The 19,403-nt window shown below is 44.6% G+C and overlaps 5 non-coding genes across 5 annotated transcripts; all 5 read left to right on the forward strand.

The window, feature by feature from the left end:
• Positions 1-738: 738 nt before the first annotated feature.
• On the forward strand, positions 739-811 carry trnaf-gaa (transfer RNA phenylalanine (anticodon GAA)). The gene has a single exon. It is a non-coding gene; the product is annotated as a tRNA-Phe (tRNA).
• A 667-nt stretch (positions 812-1,478) lies between these two features.
• trnap-agg (transfer RNA proline (anticodon AGG)) lies at positions 1,479-1,550 on the forward strand. Its single transcript has one exon. It is a non-coding gene; the product is annotated as a tRNA-Pro (tRNA).
• Positions 1,551-14,715: 13,165 nt separating this feature from the next.
• trnap-agg (transfer RNA proline (anticodon AGG)) lies at positions 14,716-14,787 on the forward strand. Its single transcript has one exon. It is a non-coding gene; the product is annotated as a tRNA-Pro (tRNA).
• A 734-nt stretch (positions 14,788-15,521) lies between these two features.
• trnak-cuu (transfer RNA lysine (anticodon CUU)) lies at positions 15,522-15,594 on the forward strand. The gene has a single exon. It is a non-coding gene; the product is annotated as a tRNA-Lys (tRNA).
• A 3,737-nt stretch (positions 15,595-19,331) lies between these two features.
• On the forward strand, positions 19,332-19,403 carry trnap-agg (transfer RNA proline (anticodon AGG)). Its single transcript has one exon. It is a non-coding gene; the product is annotated as a tRNA-Pro (tRNA).

Consider the following 19,403-nt stretch of genomic DNA (forward strand, 5'->3'; position numbering starts at 1 on the left):
TGCTTTTGCCAGGAATGTGTGCAGTACCTCGTTCAAAAAAACTTTTTCGGCAGCACTGAGCCGCAAGAGCTCATCTAGGTAGTAAAAAGGATGGACAGCACTGGAGAATGCAGGCATCGATCCCGCTACCTCTCGCATGCTAAGCGAGCGCTCTACCATTTGAGCTAATTCCCCTCGATGATGGAGAGAAGGTGTCCATCGCTCTCAAAGATAAAGACGAGGCGCTATCCCTAGCACGTGTGCAGGTGCTGCAGCGGGATTTCCAATGACCACAAAAAAAGAGGCCGGATTTCCTCTGTTCTGGCAACTTTGCACTGGCTACCTTTAAATTGTAGATTTAATCAAAAAATTGCGCTTTAAGCCATGCAAGCTGAAATGTTTGCGGCCCGGCACCAAGGAGGATGTATGTTTCGGCTCGTTGGTCTAGGGCTATGTTTCTCGCTTAGGGTGCGAGAGGTCCCGGATTCAAATCTCGGACGAGACAATTATTAGGCTTTGCTTTTAATCTCTTCAGCCTGATTAGGGCAACCAGGATATTTCTGAGAAATTGGGGATAAAATGTGCCGGAGAGAGGTGGGTTAGCTCAGTTGGTTAGAGCGTGGTGCTAATAACGGCAAGCTTGCGGGTTCGATCCCGTACGGGCCACTCATTTTCTCTCTGGGACCTTCGCTCTGCTCTTCTCGAAAATGACGGGCGGTCTCCCAGACATGGCGGCTGGCTAAATCGCACAAGTACCTGGCCGAAATAGCTCAGTTGGGAGAGCGTTAGACTGAAGATCTAAAGGTCCCTGGTTCAATCCCGGGTTTCGGCAGAGGAACCAAGTCAGCCTCTTTTACTCTACATGATTCCACCTAGCCTCATCGCTATATGGCTCTCAGACAGCCAGCTAGCAGGGTGTGTTGGTTCCATGGTGTAATGGTTAGCACTCTGGACTTTGAAACCAGCAATCCGATTTCAAATCTCGGTGGAAACTTTTTAGTTTCTTTGCGGAAGGGAGGGAAAAAACAGAGGTGATGCGCAACTGCTGACGTGGCAGTGAAATTGGCACTCTCAATCCGAGTCGGAATTGGGGAAACATTGGCTTAAAAAGCAAAGGCTTCATATTTCCTTGCTATCGCAAGGGCTGCACTGAGCCGCAAGAGCTCATCTAGGGAGTGCCCCTTGAAGGGGGGGGGTAAAAAGGACGGACAGCACTGGAGAATGCAGGCATCGATCCCGCTACCTCTCGCATGCTAAGCGAGCGCTCTACCATTTGAGATAATTCCCCTAGATGATGGAGAGAAGGTGTCCATCGCTCTCAAAGACAAAGACGAGGCGCGATCCCTAGCAATGACCACAAAAAAGAGGCCACATTTCCTCTGTGCTGGCAACTTTGCACTGGCTACCTTTTAATTGTAGATTTAATTAAAAAATTGCGCTTTAAGCCATGCCAGCTGAAATGTTTGCAGCCCGGCAGCAGCAGGGAGGTAGTATGTTTCGGCTCGTTGGTCTAGGGGTATGATTCTCGCTTAGGGTGCGAGAGGTCCTGGGTTCAAATCCCGGACGAGCCCATTATTAGATTTTGCTTTTAGTTCAAATTTTGTTTTTATTGATTTTTACAATATAAATCACATTCACAACCCCCCTCCCCTCACCATCCAATTTAAGAATGATGCCCATACTATCCATTACTTCAAAATGGAATTGTAAGAACCGAGCATACATACAATATTTACAAACATGCTAACAAACATAAACCTCCAACCAAATACATAAACAAATTAAAAAAAATAAAAAAAAATAAAAAACGAAAAAAAATACAAACAATAGTAGTGGCATTATTCAAATAGACGTATCGACATAGTCAAGAAAAGATCGCCACATCTTAAAAGATTGTTTTTCTGATCCTCTCAGTGAATACCTAATTTTTTCGAGGCAGAGACATGACATCATATCTCTAATCCATTGAGTATGAGTGGGTGGCAAGGGATCTTTCCACTTTAATAATATTGCTCTACGTGCAAGTAGGGAAGAGAAAGCAAGGACTTTACACATTGATGCTGACAACCATACGTCCTCTGGGGCAACTCCAAATAATGCCACCAGAGGTTCTGGCTCTAATCTATGCTGAAGAACCACAGAAAGGGTGTGAAATATCGAACGCCAGTAAAGCTCTAATTTGGGGCATGTCCAGAACATGTGAGTTAACGTTCCCTCGGTACATTGACATCTATTGCACATAGGGCTAGTACCAGGAAACATTCGAGCTAGTTGAACTTTGGATATATGAGCTCTGTGTACAACTTTAAACTGTATAAGTGAATGCCGAGCACACATTGACGATGAGTGGACCTGTTTAAGGACACAGTTCCAGGTGTCTTCGGAGAGTGGTCTGTCAAGGTCTTCCTCCCAAGCTCTCTTAATGTTATCCAGGGATGAAGATGCCAGATTGATAATTAAATTGTAAATAGTAGCAATTGAGCCCTCGGCCAATGTATTACATTAAAGGAACCTATCCAAAGGATTTTCGGAGGGCATCGCTGGGAAGTCTGGTATAAGTGACTTAACGTAATGTCTTACTTGCAAGACTCTAAAGAAATCTGACTTGGTAAGACCAAAACGTGATACCAATTGTTCAAAGGAAGCAAATACATTATCCAAAAATAAGTCTTTGAAACATTTTATCCCCTTTTGAGAAAAACTATTGAATGAACCATCCTGCATTGAGGGCGAAAAAAATGATTACGGAACACAGGGCTAAGAAGAGAGGGGTCCCTAAAACCAAATGACTTCCTGAATTGGATCCAAATCCTCAACGAGTGTTTCACCACTGGGCAATCGACCGGAATATAAGAGGTAGACTGTAGTTTAGATGCAAGCATTTATTTCCATGTCCACCCAGGACGGTCTATTGGGCAAAAGGTGATAATGCCACCAATAAAGTGTATTTCGTATGTTAGCTGCCCAGTAGTAAAACTTAAAATTGGGTAAGGACATACCACCATTGCATCTAGGCCTCTGAAGGTATGCTTTGCGTAAGCGAGTGTGCTTACCATTCCAAATAAAAGAAGAGATAACAGAGTCCAAAGACTTAAAAAAAGACAGGGGAATAAATAAAGGTAAACACTGAAAGAGATAAAGAAATTTAGGAAGCACCACCATTTTAATAGAATTAATGCACCCAATGAGAGAAATCTTTATAGGGGACCATTTAGAGAGATCTTTCTTAATCCGTTCAAGAAGCATGCCAAAATTATGTTTAAGAAGATGCTTATGATGGCGAGTGATACAGACCCCAAGATAAGTGAACTTATTTTTTGCTAGTTTCAGTGGTATGTTTGAATACTGTAGTTGTGTAACTACCTCGTTAATTGGGAAAAATTCACTCTTGTGCAGATTAAGCCTATAACCAGAAAACCGACCAAAATTCTCAATCAAGGATAGAGCTGCGGGTAAAGAAGTTTGTGGATTTGACATAAAAAGCAGTAGATCGTCTGCATATAGAGTTACCTTATGGACGGTCTCACCACGGGTAATTCCAGTGATCTGCTGACTCTGGCGTAGGGCGATTGCTAAAGGCTCAATAGCTAGGGCAAATAGTAGTGGGCTTAGCGGACAGCCCTGTCGAGTGCCGCGGTGCAAGTTAAATGGCCTAGAGTGCAGACCATTGCTTAGGACTACTGCAGAAGGGGTACTATAGAGTAATTTAATCCAAGAGAGAAGGATCGGGCCAAATCCAAATTTTTCCAAAACTAAAAAAAGGTACTCCCACTCAACCCTGTCAAACGCCTTCTCTGCATCTAAAGAAACAACACATTCTGGGATGGCCTGGTTCAGAGAGTATACCACATTGAGTAAGCGGCGGATATTAAAAAATTATTGACGATCCTTTATGAACCCTGTTTGATCAGGAAAGACGATAGTGGGGAGGACATCTTCAAGTCTAGAGGCAAGCACCTTCGCTAAAATTTTAACGTCGCAGTTGAGCAAAGAAATTGGCCTATAAGACGCACAGTCTAAGGGGTCTTTATCCTTTTTGAGTAATAAAGAGATACAGGCTTGATTTAACATTGGGGGAAGAGTCCCAGTCTTAAGAGACTCAGAAAAAACAGATGTCAAAAAAGGAACATGTTGAACTGAGAATTTTTTATAGAATTCTGACGGAAAGCCGTCAGGTCCCGGGGTTTTGCCAGATTGTAGAGATTAGATAGCAGCCGCCATTTCCTCCTGAGTAATCGGTACTTCTAAAAGGTTACGAACATCCAAGGATAACGTGGGGACATTTAGTCGGTCGAGAAAATCTTCGATATCCCCCTGCGAAGAGGAGTCAGATGTATACAAAGTAGAATAAAAATCTCTAAACTTGTCATTAATAGTATTTGGATCAGTTGTGACCTCCCCGTTATCTAGACGAAGACCATTTATAATTTGTTTTGCACGTAGCCCTCGCAGCTTATTAGCTAAAACTTTCCCGGATTTCTCCCCACTTTCATAAAAAACACTCCTAGTTCTTCTCAAAAGGCCCTCTATCTCATTGGTTGAAAGCAAGTCAAGCTCTGATTTAAGTTTAAGACGTTTATTATACAGATCTGGCGTGGGAGACCTAGCATATTGTTCATCTAACTTTGAAATATCATTAGCGAGTAAGATTTGTTTTTCTTTAGAGAGCTTCCTTTTATTAGCAACATATGAAATAATTTGGCCTCTAATATATGCCTTAAGGGCCTCCCACACTGTTGAATCTGAAATGTCTACTGATTTATTAACGCTTAGAAAAAAAGGAATTTGGTCAGCAACAAAGGAAACAAAATTATCATCTGCCAAGAGTGAAGTATTGAAACGCCAGTTCCTCCTAGGGGAAGGCAAATTCAGAAAGGTCAAATCAAGAGTAAGAGGAACATGGTCCGATATAATACTACTTTGATATGCACAAGACTGAACTCTAGAAATTAAATCGTTATCCAGCATAAAGTAATCAATCTGGGAATAAGAGTGATGAACATTTGAAAAAAAAAGAATATTAGGCTTTGCTTTTAATCTCTTCAGCCTGATTAGTGCAACCAGGATATTTCTGAAAAATTGGGGATAAAATGTGCCAGAGAGAGGCCGGTTACCTCAGTTGGTTAGAGCGTGGTGCTAATAACGCCAAAGTCGCGGGTTCGGTCCCTGTACGGGCCACTCACTTTCTCTCTGGGACCTTCGCTCTACTCTTCTCGAAAATGACGGGCGGTCTCCCAGACATCCCTGCTGGCTAAACCGCACAAGTATCTGGCCGAAATAGCTCAGTTGGGAGAGGGCTTAAAAAGCAAAGCCTTCATTTGCTCCTTGCTATCGTGCTTCTGGACTCAATGACTTAAATCTCTGATGCTCATGGGAAAAGTTGACACACGCCAAGGTTCCATGGTATAATGGTTTGCACTCTGGGCTCTGAATCCAGCGATCCTAGTTCAAATCTCGGTGGGACCTGCTTTTGCCAGGAATGTGTGCAGTACCTCGTTCAAAAAAACTTTTTCGCCAGCACTGAGCCGCAAGAGCTCATTTAGGGAGTGCCCCTTGAAGAGGGGCGTAAAAAGGATGGACAGCACTGGAGAATTTAGGCATCGATCCCGCTTCCTCTCGTTTGCGCCTACTGCTTCCTACCGATTGAGCCAAAATAAGCCCACGTGAGCCAATTGTGTTTCTCTGCTGTGGCTTACTTTTGACCAATCGCGTTCTCTCCTGTGGCTTACTTTTGACCAATCGTGTTTCTCTCCTGTGGCTTACTTTTGACCAATCGCCTTTCTCTCCTGTGGCTTACTTTTGACCAATCGCGTTTCTCTCCTGGCTCTGCTCCTGTGGCTTACTTTTGACCAATCGGCGACCGCTATTATTATCGTCATCTTTGTAATCTTTCCAACAGGTAAGTCTATTCTTCACGACTGTATAATCGATCATTATTTATTCATAAACAGTGTTTGTTTTTAGACAATTAAACATGCCAATAAAGCTAGCTAGCGTGTAATAGCACACGTTTTCTTCTGTACATGTGAACCTGCAACTTTACCATGATATACAGTAAAAAACATGTCACTACTGTCAAGATAATTAGCCGACCGCTAATTAAGCTATATCCTCCTTAAACCATTTTTTGCTGTTGTTAATTTAGATTTTTTTTTGTGTCATTCATTACATAATTTTGAGCACAAGAAGATTTTTACTAAAACCTTTAAAAAAAAAAGTTTAATTCATATATGTTATACTATACTATGTTATACACCGGTATACATATTTATGTTATCTTTTTAAATACTATGTTATACATATTTAAAAAGACATGAATAGGCAAAAACAAGTGTTTTTTGCTTCAACAAATGATTCTCAACTATGTTATAAAAGATATACCAAAACGATTTGATATACCATTTTAAGTTTTAGATCTGTTTGATGATCATATTATTATGAATTGTCATAAACGCCTTTATGTTATATTTGGTGTTTCTTAGTAATCTCTGCCACAAAAGCTAAACAAAACAAAATTATTTAAGCATGGCATGATACCAGCAAGATTGTACCAAGAAGTGTTATTTATTTTCTTATTAATAAGTTCATCACACTATTTACAATTTGTACACAAGGCAATTCAAAGTGATTCACAGTTGTATAAAAAACAATAATGCTTATGCTCATAATAATAATAATCATTAATTATTATAATATTATAATAATTAATTACATAAAAAACAAATGCTGTAGTAAAATACTTTCAGTTGGAATATGACAGCTATGTAACGTTCTGTTTATGCCTGTGTCCTTTCAGATTATGTATGCATACCCGGTTTTATGAAGAACCTCTGAGGGTCGACTCCTTATGGGGCCAACTGAGGAGGCCAATAGGAGGGAGATCGTGTTGGCAGGGAGGGCCAGGTGTAAGGAGGAGGTCCTGGCTGAGGCCACTGCCTTTGTGAGGCAGAATGGAGGGAATCCTGGAGACCAGTTCCTGGTTCTGGCTCACTGCAAGATCCAGTTTGGGAAACACCAGGGTCAGAGGTTCCTGTGGCTGCAGGGAACTCACTGGGGTATGCCTGCTATCTGGTCAGCAGCATTTTGGGGGAGGAGGAGAGGGACAACCCGCTGTCGGCCAACAAACACCTGTTCCTCAGATACACCTCGCAGATCAGGGAGGTAGGAGAGGCTGTGGAGATGTATCAGAAAAAACAGGCCATGCTGCAGGAGGCCCAGAGGACAGGAGACTCTGGATGTCTGATGGTGGAGTTTGGGGATTTTAAGGGTAGGTCAATGAAGGAGGTGTATGAGGACCCAAGCAAGGAGGCCCAGGCTCTCATCACCTACCTGAAGAAGGCAAAGGCCAGGCCTAACACCAATATGGCCCTTTTCAAAGCATACGTGCTGAAGAGGCAGACTCCAGCCCACGTGCCCAACACCACTGTGCCCACTGCATCTGTCCTCACTGCTGCTGTGCCCACTGCCACTGTGTCTGTTCCTCCTCCACCTACTACCACTGCTGGCGACCAATGTGAAGGCCCTGTTGGCGCGGGGGAAGCATTTATCTGCTTCACAGCTGGCACAAAAGATTTTGTCTCCAGCCAAACCCTGTAAGTGATTGCAAGCTTTAAAATCATTACAGTATATATTATGCAGTATATATGTCTAACGAAAATACGTGTTCAACAGCTGCAGGACCACGTGTACCTCCTGCGTCTGAGTCCGCAGCCCGGAGACAGCTCTTTACATGTGGTGAGTATCACTTAACGCATACAAGTGTGTTGGTGACATGTGCTTAGTGTTTTATGTTATTTTACAGACTCTGCTGCTATGGATTTTTTTGAGGAGGAAGATGACCTGGAGATGTCAACTGTAGCCTCGCAAGCTGAGGAACAACTTCCTCAAGGTATGTAAATCTTAAACAATATTTTACAAACAATTACAAATAAACAAAACAGTATTTTTTAAATGACATATTATTTTATTTCACAACACAGAGGAATGGCACTTCTCAGGTGTCAATCTACATCCACTCTTTGAGTGAACATCCTCAAAGGAAAAAAGATAATTTAAAGGTGTATGTAAAAGGTTTTATTTCATTTTTTATCGTAATCACTGACTAAAGATCATTCTTGTCATCTCACACTTCCCCCACTCCCCTTGGAATAAGTGGCTGTTGTAGTGTTTGGTCTGCTTCGCTTCACACTTGGCTGATCCCAACTTTTTTTCTTCTTGTATTTCTTCTAATGGTGCTTGGAAGAAAAACAGGATGATTTTCACTGCTTCCTTCCATCTTTTCATCATCATGTCGTCTCTCTACTAATCCTACATGCTTTGCAGTAAACCTTGTAATCGCAGTAGCTGTCCAGCAGAGCCGAGAAAGTCATGCAGTGAAAGTCTAAAACAATAAGATAATTTTGTTGTGTTTTTTTACGCTCCAGCCACTGCAGGCTCGAGAGGCCCTGCTCCTGCCCCGGCTCGTGCTACTGCCCCTGCTCCTGCCCCTTATCCTGCTCCTCCAGCATTGTGGACCCCTGGCCAGGTGTCCCAGTCGCCTGCAGAGCTTCCTGTCCACTGGAAAGAGCAACTCCCATCTTTCCAGCAGGACTGGATCAGGAAGACTCTGTTCAGGGCCAACATAAAAACAGGGAAGCCTGAGCTGACGCCACATCCCAACTTCTGGTGGTATCCTCCCCAGCCCCCGACCGTCTTCACCCAGCCCCCTACTTCTCCTGATATCTTCTTCTGCCGCCCTCTGTTCCTCTGGATGCCGCTGAAGATGTGGTCCATTCCACTTGTCTGTGTCCAGCCAGCCTGCAATAACCACAAGCTGACAGCTGCTGGCCTTTATCGCACTCTGCGCAAGGTCCTGAACATAGACGGGTGGTATGACATGGCCACAGAGTATCTGGAGTGCAAAGGGTGCAAGAAGAAGTATCCAGCCTGGTCTGAAGACATCCTGGGACAGCTCGACATGGGACACCGCAGAAAATTCCCCGCCATTCTGACATACAGGTAGAACACATTCATATTTAGAGCAATGCACTGTAATTTGTTGTACTGTATAAAATCAAATACGTTGATTTACTGATATTAACATTGAAATAATAAGATGTGGCACTGAACAGAATTATTTGACTGTCTGTAGGTACTCGTGTGACTACCGTGTAGTCATAATGATGCGGGAGAGGACCCGGGGCAACAGTGTCACACAGCTTCACAAAAAGCTGCAGGAGCAACGCACCTCAGCGTGGTCACAGCGGACTCTGGAGTACCTCACTGTCTGTGAGCCCTTCACAGACTCCTCCATCGTTGAGCCTCCACTCTTTTCTGCGCCCCCGCCCCTCCCACCCCTCCCACCCATCCCCAAACCCAAGTGGCTGTTGTCTGTGTATGCCAGGGACGTCCTCTCGCGGCTACCTGAGGTCAAGGCCAAAATAACCTCAGTCTTTGGCTCTGTCCTCAAGATGGACTCCACCAAAAAGGTATAAAAAGTCAAGTTTGAGTAATAATAATTGTTATTATCTTAAATTTTTCTGACATTTGTTTTTTTCTACTGTATTTTTTTTTTTACATAGGTCACCAAAAAACTGGCCTGCGCTGCTGCCAACACTGCTGGTTGGTGCACTAATGTAGGCAATGAGCACGGCCAGGTGTTGGTGTCAGTCCTCACAGCGGCAGAGGGGCATGGATTGTGGCCCATGGCATGGGTCTCATGAAGAGGTACAGGGAGGCGGGAGTGGCACCACCCGCCGTCATGTATGTGGACAGAGACTGCTGCAGCCCACACGCGCACAGACAGTCGCAGGTCAGAGCCATGTTCATAGAGTGGAATGAGCTCCAAGTGCGCCTAGACATTTGGCACTTCATGCGGCGCTTTGCAGCAGGTGTCATCACGGAGGCTCATCAGCTCTACGGCACCTTCATGGCTCGGCTTTCCAGGTGCATCTTTGAGCTGGATCCAGATGATGTCGCTGCTCTACGGTTGGACAAACAGGGGGAGTTACAGGCCAGAGGAGTTGGTCCAGTCTCAGAGAAGGCTCTGGATAAGCTGATCACCAGGAAGGAGTTGGCACTGCACTGTCGCAAGCGGACCAGAGGAGTGGAGGAGACCACCTGGAGGATCAAGGCGCTCATTGATGAGATGGACAGTGAGAAGGGGAGGGACACTCTGGGTGTACCACTGCTGGACCACGAGCGAATCCAACAGGTCTGGATAGACCAGCAGAGGCACATCGCCTGTATTCAGGACCCAAAGGGCTTCCCTCTGTAAGGGGTGTACAGTTAAAGACCCAGAACCAGATATGAAGAATGAAGACCCAGAGTCAGAATTATAAAAAATTAAAGAAAATATTTACTGAAGATAGTTTGCAGTTTCATCAGCAGAAGTCAGCTTCAATACTCGCACAGGAGTTCGTAGGCCGCCCCGCTTACAGTTACAAAGATCACAGCAGTTATACGATTTCCAAGGTCTAAGCTACGTCATTGTAATAATTGTAACCAATAATGCCAGTGGTTCCTTAACCTGTAACCAAGAAGACTAACACACACACCGACACACAGCTTTTCCAAGGTTGGACTTGGCCAGGCTCTCACTATAAACAGGAGAGTCCTCTCAAAACATCAAGATAATGCGTTCTTTCTCTCAAAGATAGCTAAACTTTAGTCTAACTGGAAAGAAAGGCTTTAACAAAGAAATGGTCCCTTAAACTATTGGCTTCAATGACCCCTATATGTTTAAACACATTGAAGACCTTTCTCAAACACAAAACAAGTCCCTATTTCATTTCTGGAAGCTGGGTTAAATAAGCAAGCACTGCATTCAGATATCAAATACAGACATTAAAGAATACATGAAAAGAACATTTCAGTAATCACAATGGTAACTTATATAAATAAAGTAAAATCTCCAGAGAAGTCATTCAACTCATTTGATATTTAGAAGGAAAAATATTGATTAATACCTTAATTATAATCAATCATTACATATACATTGAAGCAGCAGTGGATTCCAATCCACCCCGTTCACCTCTGTACCAGAAGACAGACACACTGAAGAAGGGTGGTGTGGAGCTCAGCTGCTATCGCTGTGCTCGTGGCTCCACATCCTTGGAGTCTTTCCACCTCCATTTAAATCGCTTCATCCCAGTTAGGTTATAACTTTTATAACCTGCAAAAACTTTAAACTTTTATAACCTATTCTGCCATACTGAATACATAGATAACTAATATTTGACTTTATTTGACCTGTAGGGACCAGTGCCAGTGATGCACTTTTCCAGGCCTATCTCCTGGAAGGCCTGATGCGCTGGAACCAGGACCGGATGGATGAAGCAGTGAGGGGAAAGACTGACCTGAGGACCTACAGTAGCGTTGAGAGGGAGGCAATGTACCGGCTCAGCCGCAAAGTGCTGAAGATGTCCCTGGATGATCGCTACCAGCCTCCAGGGGCTTACACAGGTGAGAATTATTCATGTTATCTCAAACAAAAGATTATAATTATACAGGTGTTTGAGTGTACATTTTTTATATTGTATTTCATATAATTCAACTATTGTTGGAGTTATTTGTACTTTGTTTAATTTAGGCTTAATTTGACCCTTTATAGCCTTATTTCTTTGCTTTCTTTTGCTAAAGTGAATTTGCTTTATTTTGCATTTATGCTTATTATCTTCTTGTTTAGTATTTTAATTTTTTGATCTGTTAAACTGCGTCAAGCCTACAAACGATCAAACTTTGAAAAGTTTGATTGTTTTTTTTTTGTTTCAGTTTGTTATGGACAAATAGCCACTACAGCTATAATAATGTGAATGTGATTTGTATGTGTGTTCTTTTGCAGGGGAGCTGCTGGGTATGGAGTATCTGTACAGTCAGTCTGAGAAATCCCTGACTGTTATGGATAACCCAGAAGAGGAGGATCGGCTGGTGGAGCATATGACTGATGAGGTGGTGCAGGACGAAGACTTTGTTGAGGAGGAACCTGAGGACCTCACAGTGCCAGTCCTCTATGACCCCATTGAGCCTGTCCCAGTCCACAGCAGCAGCGGCCCCCAGGCCTTCAACCCCTGTCCCTCTGCACCAGGACCATCCTCACTACAGCCACCCACAGGACTGCAGCGCCCTGCCCAGCCTCCTCTGCAGTCTCCTCCTCTGCGCCCTGCCCAGCCTCCTCTGCAGTCTCCTCCTCTGCGCCCTGCTCAGCCTCCTCTGCAGTCTCCTCCACAGCCTTCTGTCCAGCCAAGTGCTGCCTCTGCTCCTGCAACATCAACTGGGTCCAGTGTTGCAGACCAGGCTCCTGTATGTAAGCTTCTCATTATTAGTTTCTATTTGCTTTTACACTCAGACATTTAACATGCTGTGTATTGTTATTGTAATACTTTCCTGCAGGCTCCTGTTCTTGGACCCGATTGCGTTGCAGGCTGGGATAAGGTGCAGGATCTGGCTGAGTACCTGGTGTCCCTCCGTCAGGCACTCTACCTGGACGAGCAGCAGGTCACAGAGGTCATCCGTCTGTGGACTGCTCTTCCTAATGGGGACAAGAGGAAGATCCACTATCAGCCCAGACACCAGCCCAAACTGACCCACGGACGCTTCAAGGCTCCGAAAAACACAGGAGTGACACCGGGTGTGGACAGTGTGAAGAGGTGCCTGATTGGTCATCCTGGGGGGCCAGCTCAGTGGCCCAGCACCAGTCGCTTAGTTGAGGCCATGTGTATCAAACTGTGTGCACTTCACAAGTCCCCAACTAAGAAGGATGGAGTCCGTCTTCCTCGTTGGACTAAGGTGCTCACGGATTACCACCACATCCGAGACCTGGTGCTGAGCTGCCAAACTCTGATGGAGGCCACGTCACTTCAGCTGTTTATGCTGAATCAGAGGACCCTCACTCAGTGGTAAGCATGGTTTTACATTGACATTTGAAAGAAAGGGATAGCAGTTATCTATTATGAATACATTTTTTGATTGCAGGTTTAATCGAAGGGAGAACACCCAGGAAGGTACTGTCCTTACCCAGGGCCTTGCTGCAGAAGACCGCATCGTTGTGGCCAGCTCACAGCTTCCTGCTCCGCGGGAAGAGCTGGATGAGGCTCCCTCCACAACAGGGGCCCGGCACGGGTTTGTCCTTCCTCCTAACAGAGCGGGACAGGCTCCTAAGCTACGGCCGGGCAGACGACCTGCCAGTGCTGCAATTGTGAGGCCAATTACCCCAGCAGCTCCTACTCCTCCCCCAGTTCCTGTGCCACTGCCCCGGTTCATTTTATTGAACACTGCGCCCACGCTGCTGGCAGCTGGTGCAGGTGGCGCTTCAGCTGCTCCTCTCCTGGCTCCAACTCCAGTGTTTCCTGACGTGCGAGAGGCTCCTGCTCCCACTGCCCCGGTGTCTGTGTCCCGCTTCACTCAGAGGAACAGACGACGCAGGGCAGAAGAGGAGGCCAGTGGAGCCCACAAAAGGAAATATGTCCGTGAAGTGGCATATAACAAATGCTCTAAGTGTGGCAAGCCCAAAACCAAGGAGTTCGGCCACAGCCGCTTCGGCAGTGCCACGTTTTGCCCGGGTGTCTCTGGTGGCAAATCTTTAGAGGAGTGGCTGGTAGAACAGCGCCAGCAGAAAAAAACCTGGACAGCCACCTCCATGATAAAAATCTTCCAACACAGAAAAAAGATTGTTTGTAAATACCTGTAAATAAATATCTATGTGTAAATACAGTTATGTTCTTTTTTTTCTCTCAATCTTTCTGTAATGTCTTGTTTGTTTAATTTATATTACAGAATGTTCTATCCTATTTCTACATTGTTAGTTGTTTATTGTTGTTCATTAATGTCTTGTAGTTTTAGTAAATAAATACTGTTCACACTCTTATTCATTGTGCTGCTTTTAATTGCCTTGGGACTGGAATGTGCAAACTGTACATGGGCCCACCCACTCTTTCATAGAGTATACATTGTATACAACACATATATTGTGTGTATATCCATATATTTATGTGTGTGTGTACTTATTTCAATATTTGTGTGTATTCATTTTAATAAAAAAAAATTACATTTCGATATTTGTGTGCATTTGTGTGTATAAAACATTTGAAGTGTCCTAAAATAAATCAGATAAATCACATCAATCAATCCCACACACAAAAAACACATATTTGAATAAACATTTGTATTAGTTTTATTAAACCATAAACATGTAATATGCTTTTTAAAAAATAATATACACAATTAATATCAATCAATATAATGATATGTCACATTGATAACCAAGTGAAGGCGAATGCGCAGTTGATCACACACTAGTCGAGCAGAACAGGGGTTCGAGCCCAGCCTGTGGAGTGTGACTTGTTTCACATGTAACTAAAACTCTTCCATAACGTACAGGAATGTAGCCCGAATATTGTTGCAGGGCAAATTTGTGCGTTTTTTCACGTTTTCTGCGTCCTTTTCGCTTGCGTGCGGCGCGCAAAGATTGGACCCCTTCTTTTGCGCAGTGAGCGCTCTACCATTTGAGCTAATTCCCCTCGATGATGGAGTGAAGGTGTCCATCGATCTCAAAGACAAAGACGAGGCGCCATCTCTAGCACGTCTGCAGGTGCTACAGTGTGATTTCCAATGACCACAAAAAAAGAGGCCGCATTTCCTCTGTGCTGGCAACTTAGCACTGGCTACTTTTTAATTGTAGATTTAATTAAAATATTGCACTTTAAGCCATGCAAGCAGAAATGTTTGCCGCCCGACAGCAGCAGGGAGGCTGTATTTTTCGGTTCGTTGGTCTAGGGGTATGATTCTCGCTTAGGGTGCGAGAGGTCCCGGGTTCAAATCCCGGACGAGCCCATTATTAGGCTTTGCTTTTAATCTCTTCAGCCTGATTAGGGCAACCAGGATATTTCTGAGAAATTGGGGATACAATGTGACAGAGAGAGGCCGGTTAGCTCAGTTGGTTAGAGCGTGGTGCTAATAATGCCAAGGTCAATGTTTGCTGTGGCACGTGGATGGAATGCTCATGTTTTGTTCCGGGTGGTGGAGGCCTGTGTTCCAGAGAGGTCCTGATCAAAACTCTTTTTAAAACACCATCGAGCATCCGTAATAACTTACGACATCGATCGAACGTGGATTTTGTTCTCATAAGGAGGGCACCGATAACTTGTAACCTATCAGTCTCTCAGGCATGAGGTCAATCGATTCGGCATAGGCCTATATGTACTAGCGTTTTTGCTTCCGTTTGGAGGTTGTGTCCCTCCAACTCTTTGTTGTATGGCTAACTTTTGCCTTTGGATATTTTGAGAACTTTGTCTTCGGTAACCGCTCTCTCACTCGACAGACCGAAACGGAACTTTAGCTCCGGGTTGTGCATATTATTGGCCTGCTCTACTGGGTCAAATTGTATCCCCCAACAAAAGATATGGCTCAAACAAACAAAGTACACTCTAAGCCTACCTCTAGGCTTCACCCTGACTTTACCCGCAAGAGGCTATGCCAAGCCTGTGCGAAATGTGAGGCTCCCTTTCACGGGCGCAATTTAGGCAAGGATAAAGACCGCGACCAGCCCGAAGCAGATCACCGCAGTTGCCCGGCTAGCTCAGTCGGTAGAGCATGAGACTCTTAATCTCAGGGTCGTGGGTTTGAGCCCCACGTTGGGTGCATCTATTAGCCCTCTCTCTTCCCAACGGGCTTTCGGTTTCAACCGTGGAAAGCGAGTCCGCCATTGCCGGAAAAGTCCAGGTCTGCCTTTTTTTATAAGCTAACCCATGGAAAGGCTAGCTGTAGGTCTCTGTGGTGCAATAGGTCAGCGCGTTCGGCTGTTAACCGAAAGGTTTTTGGTTCGAGCCCACCCATGGACGAAAGGTGTTTTTCGTTGACGTCCTGCCATGCAACCACCAACACAGCTGCAGAATTTAGCATACGTGTGTCCACTAACACATCCGTGTCATTTAGGACACATGACACGACGTTTCTTGGCCCCTTTTAGCGTTAACAGCTTGGTCAGTTGCTTTGTGTTCAAAGAAGACAGCGGGTGTTGTGAAAGTTAACATCAGATTATGTTTGCTGTGGCGCGTGGATGGAATGCTCATGTTTTGTTCCGGGTGGTTGGAGGCCTGTGTTCCAGAGAGGTCCTGCTCAAAACTCTTTTTAAAACACCATCGAGCATCCGTAATAACTTACGACAGCGATCGAACTTGGATTTTGTTTTCATAAGGAGGGCACCGGTAACTTGTAACCTATCAGGCTCTCAGGCATGAGATCATTCGATTTTGCTTCCGTTTGGAGGTTGTGTCCCTCCAACTCTTTGTTGTATGACTCACTTTTGCCTTTGGATATTTTGAGAAGTTTGTCTTCGGTAACCGCTCTCCCACTCGACAGACCGAAACGGAACTTTAGCTCCGGGTTGTGCATATTATTGGCCTGCTCTACTGGGTCAATTTGTATCCCCCAACAACAGATATGGCTCAAACAAACAAAGTACAATCTAAGCCTACCTCTAGGCTTAACCCTGACTTTACCCACAAGAGGCTATGCCAAGCCTGTGCGAAATGTGAGGCTCCCTTTCACGGGTGCAATTTAGGCACGGATAAAGACCGCGACCAGCCTGAAGCAGTTCACCCCAGTTGCCCGGCTAGCAGTGCCGGGAGAACGAGAGACTGTCAATTGCCATCCAATCACGTATCACTATTGGCATCTTTCCATCTTTGTTCACAGCCAATCAATAAAGCCTGATCCCATCATCTCCGTTTCCCAGCTTCCAATTACTATGATCCATTTCAAACTTTTTTTTTATACGTATGCATCAATCACGTATCAGTATGTGTATCTTTACCTCACAGTTTACAGCCAATCAATAAAATCCATTTCCGAAATCTCCGTCTCCTTGCTTTTGTTGACAACCAATCGCTATCCTTCATTCCCAAAAACCCTCCATCTACCTGACGGGGCATCGCCAGAGGTTAAGTGGTTTCCAGCGGTTTTGAAAAAAAAGTTGAAACTTTACAGGTGTCAAAGTACTGGGTTTACTTTGAATTTCACGTTACTACATCGAGGTAAGAAAGCGACAATGTTGTTATATTTAGTTAAGTGACTTGCACTAGTTAGCTAGCGTATTACGTGTACTAACGTCACAGGTCACAGAGGTCATCCGTCTGTGGACTGCTCTTCCTGATGGGGACAAGAGGAAGATCCACTATCAGCCCAGACACCAGCCCAAACTGACCCACGGACGCTTCAAGGCTCCGAAAAACACAGGAGTGACACCGGGTGTGGACAGTGTGAAGAGGTGCCTGATTGGTCATCCTGGGGGGCCAGCTCAGGGGCCCAGCACCAGTCGCTTAGTTGAGGCCATGTGTATCAAACTGTGTGCACTTCACAAGTCCCCAACTAAGAAGGATGGAGTCTGTCTTCCTCGTTGGACTAAGGTGCTCACAGATTACCACCACATCCGAGACCTGGTGCTGAACTGCCAAACTATGATGGAGGCCACGTCACTTCAGCTGTTTATGCTGAATCAGAGGACTCTCACTCAGTGGTAAGCATAGTTTTACATTGACATTTGAAAGAAAGGGATAGCAGTTATTTATTATGAATAAATTTTTTGATTGCAGGTTTAATCGAAGGGTGAACACCCAGGAAGTGACTGTCCTTACCCAGGGCCTTGCTGCAGAAGACCGCATCGCTGTGGCCAGCTCACAGCTTCCTGCTCCGCGGGAAGAGCTGGATGAGGCTCCCTCCACAACAGGGGCCCGGCACGGGTTTGTCCTTCCTCCTAACAGAGCGGGACAGGCTCCTAAGCTACGGCCGGGCAGACGACCTGCCAGTGCTGCAATTGTGAGGCCAATTACCCCAGCAGCTCCTACTCCTCCCCCAGTTCCTGTGCCACTGCCCCAGTTCATTTTATTGAACACTGCGCCCACGCTGCTGGCAGCTGGTGCAGGTGGCGCTTCAGCTGCTCCTCTCCTGGCTCCAACTCCAGTGTTTCCTGACGTGCGAGAGGCTCCTGCTCCCACTGCCCCGGTGTCTGTGTCCCGCTTCACTCAGAGGAACAGACGACGCAGGGCAGAAGAGGAGGCCAGTGGAGCCCACAAAAGGAAATATGTTTGTGAAGTGGCATATAACAAATGCTCTAAGTGTGGCAAGCCCAAAACCAAGGAGTTCGGCCACAGCCGCTTCGGCAGTGCCACGTTTTGCCCGGGTGTCTCTGGTGGCAAATCTTTAGAGGAGTGGCTGGTAGAACAGCGCCAGCAGAAAAAAACCTGGACAGCCACCTTCATGATAAAAATCTTCCAACACAGAAAAAAGATTGTTTGTAAATACCTGTAAATAAATATCTATGTGTAAATACAGTTATGTTCTTTTTTTTCTCTCAATCTTTCTGCAATGTCTTGTTTATTTAATTTATATTACAGAATGTTCTATTCTAATTCTACGTTGTTAGTTTTTTATTGTTGTTCATTAATGTCTTTTAGTTTTAGTAAATAAATACTGTTCACACTCTTATTCATTGTGCTGCTTTTAATTGCCTTGGGACTGGAATGTGCAAACTGTACATGGGCCCACCCACTCTTTCATAGAGTATACATTGTATATAACACATATATTGTGTGTATGTCCATATATTTATGTGTGTGTGTGTACTTATTTCAATATTTGTGTGTATTCATTTTAATAAAAAAAAATACATTTCGATATTTGTGTGCATTTGTGTGTATAAAACATTTGAAGTGTCCTAAAATAAATCAGATAAATCACATCAATCAATCCCATACACAAAAAACACATATTTGAATAAACATTTGTATTAGTTTTATTAAACCATAAACATGTAATATGCTTTTTTTTAAATAATATACACAATTAATATCAATCAATATAATGATATGTCACATTGATAACCAAGTGAAGGCGAATGCGCAGTTGATCACACACTAGTCGCGCAAAACATGGGTTCGAGCCCAGCCCGCGTAGTGTGACTTGTTTCACATGTAACTAAAACTCTTCCATAACGTACAGGAATGTAGCCCGAATATTGTTGCAGGCCAAATTTGTGCTTTTTTTCACGTTTTCTGCGTCCTTTTCGCTTGCGTGCGGGGCGCAAAGATTGGACCCCTTCTTTTGCGCAGCGAGCACTCTACCATTTGAGCTAATTCCCCTCGATGATGGAGTGAAGGTGTCCATCGCTCTCAAAGACAAAGACGAGGCACCATCTCTAGCACGTCTGCAGGTGCTGCAGTGTGATTTCTAATGACCACAAAAAAAGAGACCGCATTTCCTCTGTGCTGGCAACTTAGCACTGGCTACTTTTTAATTGCAGATTTAATTAAATATTGCGCTTTAAGCCATGCAAGCGGAAATGTTTGCCGCCCGACAGCAGCAGGGTGGATTTATGTTTCGGTTCGTTGGTCTAGGGGTATGATTCTCGCTTAGGGTGCGAGAGGTCCCGGGTTCAAATCCCGGATGAGCCC

This window comes from Siphateles boraxobius, unplaced genomic scaffold (assembly GCF_051911475.1).
Source record: "Siphateles boraxobius isolate OS27281-9 unplaced genomic scaffold, OSU_SipBor_1 19, whole genome shotgun sequence".
Taxonomy (NCBI): domain Eukaryota; kingdom Metazoa; phylum Chordata; class Actinopteri; order Cypriniformes; family Leuciscidae; genus Siphateles; species Siphateles boraxobius.